Here is a 4,366-nt window from a genome sequence, read left to right as displayed (position 1 = left end):
CGAACGATCCAATTCTTTCTGGGAATCAATGTTCTTCAGCCTGTAAGCTCCTGAACCGACTGGTTTCACAACCATATAAGGTCCTTCCCAGGAAGGGTCCAACTTTCTTTGGTGACGCGGGTCGGAAGCTAGGGTGTTTCTCAACACCAAATCTCCGGCTAAGTACCGACGATTCTTCACTCGAGTATTATAATGAGATGCTATCCTTCTTTGATAATGTTGAGTTCGTGCAATTGCCTTTGCCCGAACTTCGTCCAACAAATCAAGACTATCAAGCAGTCCTTGTTCATTTGCTTTTTCCTCGAACTCACGATCCCGTAACGTCCCCGCCATTATTTCCACAGGTGCCAATGCTTCGGATCCATATGCCAACCTGAATGGAGTTTCTCCTGTAGGTGTTCGAACCGTAGTTCTATAAGCCCACAGTACATTATGTAGTTCTTCGACCCAAGAAGCTTTGTCAGCTTCGAGTCTTCTCTTTATTCCTTCCAGTAGCGTTCGGTTAGTAACCTCTACCTGCCCATTGCTTTGGGGGTATGCCACTGAGGACATACGATGCTCGATCATATATGTTCCACAGAATTGCTCAAATTGTGGACAATCGAACCGAGTACCATGGTCGGTGACAATTATCTTTGGAATCCCAAAGCGATATATGATTGATTCAAGCACAAATTTCTCCACTTTTTCTCAGTAATTGTCGCCGGTGCACCGGCTTCTACCCATTTTGTGAAGTAATCAATTGCTACTATCAGATATTCCCGTCCGCCCGATGCCTTGGTGAATTTGCCCATGATATCAATTCCCCACATTGCAAAGGGAATAGGATTTAGAATTGAAGTCATAATTTCCGTCGGGCACTTCGATATCGTAGCATGAATTTGTGAGTTACTACATCGACGAACGTAGTCAATAGCAGCCTCTTGGATCTTAGGCCAATATAACCCAAGTCTTAGAATTTTGTGGGCCGGGGCTCTGCCACCCATGTGAGCGCCACAAATTCCTTCATGAACCTCAGCCAAAGCTGATTTTGCTCCTTCGGGGCCTATACATCTCATAAGGGGTCCAGCATAAGATCTTTTGTATAGTCTCCCATTCTGAATGACAAATCTAGCTGATCGAATCTTGATCAACCTTGCCCTCTACCTGGATCCTCGGATAACTTGTCATCTCTTAGATATTCGATTATTGGATCCATCCAAAGAACGTTCGCTTCAATATAAGAAATTTCTTTCTCATGATAACTTGGAAAAGTTACCTCTTCAATGTAGACCGAAGGGTCTAGATTCTTTTCCTTGGAATTGGCTAGTCGGGATAGCTCATCTCGCCACCGAATTTTCATTCCTCGAAATCTGAGATATCTTCAAATTCCGAAATTGGTTCTGAAATGCTTGCACTATCTCCCGATATTTTTGCAAGCGTGGTTCTTTAATGCCATACTCCCCCTGGACTTGGTTGACTATAAGCTGAGAGTCACTATAAATAGTAACATCTGCAATAGCTAATGCCTTTGACAACCGAAGTCCTGCTATTAGGGCCTCATATTCCGCTTCGTTATTACTTGCATCAAATGCGAATCTCAAAGCATATCGAATAATAAATCCTGCTGGACTTTTTAATAGAATTCTAGCGCCTGCTCCATCTTTATTACTCAAACCATCCACATATACCTCCCAAGTGGTTGGTATAATGGGATCCTCAATGGTGGGTTCCACTGGTGCAGTAGTTTTTACTACAAAGTCGGCTAATGCCTGAGCTTTGATTGCAGTTCCGGGCTTAAAACTCACTTGGAACTCACTTAACTCAACCGACTAGGATACCATCCTTCCAGACAAATCAGGTTTGTTAAGAACTTTACTAAGAGGAAAAGTTGTAAATACCTCAATTGGATGAGCCTGAAAATATGGAATTAGCTTCTTGGCGGCCATCATGAGAGCCAGAGCCTGCTTCTCAATCTGCGAATATCTCGTCTCCGCATCTAGCAACACGTGGCTTACATAGTAAATCGGCCACTTGTTTCTTATCTTTCTCCCGAACAAGTACTGCACTAACCGCCGAAAGGGATGTCGCTAGATATAGCTGTAATATTTCCCCCTTCTCTCGGCCCGGACAGGATCGGTGGTTGTCCAAGTGCTTCTTTTAATTCCTCGAAAGCTTTCGGCACTCTTCAGTCCACTCTGCTTCCTTACTCGCCCTTCAGGTCTTTAAGTGCCTTGAAGAAAGGCAAACATTTTTCTCCGGACTTGGAGATAAATCGATTTAAGGCGAAGCAACTCTCCCTGTCAAACATTGTACATCCCGAACGGTTTTGGGAGCCTCCATATCAATCGAGCTTGTATTTTGGCAGGATTTGCCTCAATTCCCCTCCGTGATACCATGAAACCCAAGAATTTGCCCGAGGAGACTCCAAAGGCACATTTTTCGGGGTTCAACTTCATTTGATGTTTCCTTAGTACCGAGAAAACCTCGTCAAATCTGCAATGTGATTTGCTTTTGTAAAGCTTTTCACCAGCATGTCGTCAACATATGCTTCAACATTCTTTCCTATCAGCTCTTTGAAAATCTTGTTGACGGCCCTCGATATGTTGCTCCCGCATTCTTCAGGCCAAAAGGCATGACCTTGTAATAATAGGTTTCACGATTAGTCATGAAAGCCGTATACTTCTCATCCTCCTTATTCATAAGGATCCGATTATACCCCGAGTAGGCATCCATGAATCTTAAAGTTTCATATCCTGCAGTAGCATCTATCAAGAGGTCAATCCGAGGCAACGGGTAGCAATCTTTTGGGCAAGCTTTATTTAGATCCGTGTAGTCCGTACACATCCTCCACTTCCCATTCGCCTTTTTCACCATCACCACGTTGGCCAACCAAGTTGGGCACTCGATTGGTTCTATGAAACCAGAATTCTTAAGTTTTTCAACTTCGTTCCGAACGGCTTCATACTTTTCAATAGAGAAATTCCTTCTTTTTCGTATCACTTGGTTTCGCCTTAGGGTCTATCCGAGTTTGTGCTCTGCAATGGCCCGATCGATCCCCGGCATGTCCTCGGCGAGACCATGCGAATACATCCTTATTCTCGTTGAAGAAATAACTTCAGCTCATCTTTAAACTCTTCTAGCTGTTCGGACCCGACATAAGTAATCTTTTTCTCATCTTTGGTACACAATTTGGATTTGCTCCGATTTCTCCACTGGTTCGGGCCTTTGCATCTCTGTCTCTTCCCGATCATCTCGAACTTCTATGGGGAGGGCAGTAACCTTCTTCAGACCCTCCTTGTCTTTTAAATAGGCAACATAACACCGCCGAGAGATCTTCCGGTCGAGAGGAGACTTGACCGATTCCCATATCGGTCGGGAATTTTATCTTCGTGTGCTTTGTCGAAACAATAGCACCTATCTTGGATAAAGATGGTCGTCCGAGAATCATATTATAGGCTGGTAGTTCTCGAACCACCAAAAAATTGATTCGGACAGTTGTTTCTTTGGGAAAACTTTCCAACTGAACCGCTCCTTCCGCTACTGCAGATGACCCTGCAAAGCCATATAGGTGTGTAGATGAAGGTTTCATCAAGTCCTGATCCACTTTCAATTTCTGATACACTTCGTAAGAAATTAGGTCAGCTGCAGACCCTGTATCAATCAATACTCTATGCACTTCCCACCGTGCAATCTCTACCTTGATGACTATAGCATCATCATGAGGTAAACAAACATCTCTTTCGTCTTCTTCGCTAAAGGTGATGGAATCTTCACCATTCAGCTTCTTCCGCTTCTGCGCCTCTCCGGCTCCAACAAATTTGGATTTGGTTTTTAAACTCCGGAATGATTCGGGCTCTGGACCCCCGAAGATGGTAAGGATCGGTGACCGAGTAGAAGCTTCAACCACCTCCTTGCCTTTTTTGGACTTCGGGGCCTCCCTTGATCGTTCTGAACTAACCGAACGATTCCTTTTAGGGGCAGCCGCACGTGGCCCACGTGGCTCCTCCCTTCTCCCGCTAACAAACCGGACAGATGTCCCCGAGATATCAATCTCTCAATATCCGCCTTCGATGACGACACGGTCATTAGTGTAATGACCATAGTCCTTGTGGAATCGGCAATACTTTTCCCGATCCTGCTGCTCTCCGGGTTTCAAAAGAATTTTAGGCGGCCACTTCAAAATATTTTTTCTTTTGAGGATATTCAAAATATCAGCCCGAGGAGCATTCAATGGAGTGTACTCACTTCTACCGGGGGATCTTTGGCGCCAAGGTTGGGATCTTCCAACCCGATCACGAACATTCTTCTTCGGCTTCTCGCTTCGCTCGGGAGCCTTTTGTTCCTTATTGGAGACTTTATTATCTCCTTGGCGCGCATCTAGAAT

This window comes from Hakea prostrata, chromosome 1 (assembly GCF_041222555.1).
Source record: "Hakea prostrata isolate BN-2017 chromosome 1, UWA_Hpros_2, whole genome shotgun sequence".
Taxonomy (NCBI): domain Eukaryota; kingdom Viridiplantae; phylum Streptophyta; class Magnoliopsida; order Proteales; family Proteaceae; genus Hakea; species Hakea prostrata.
Note: the sequence above shows the minus strand (reverse complement) of the source record.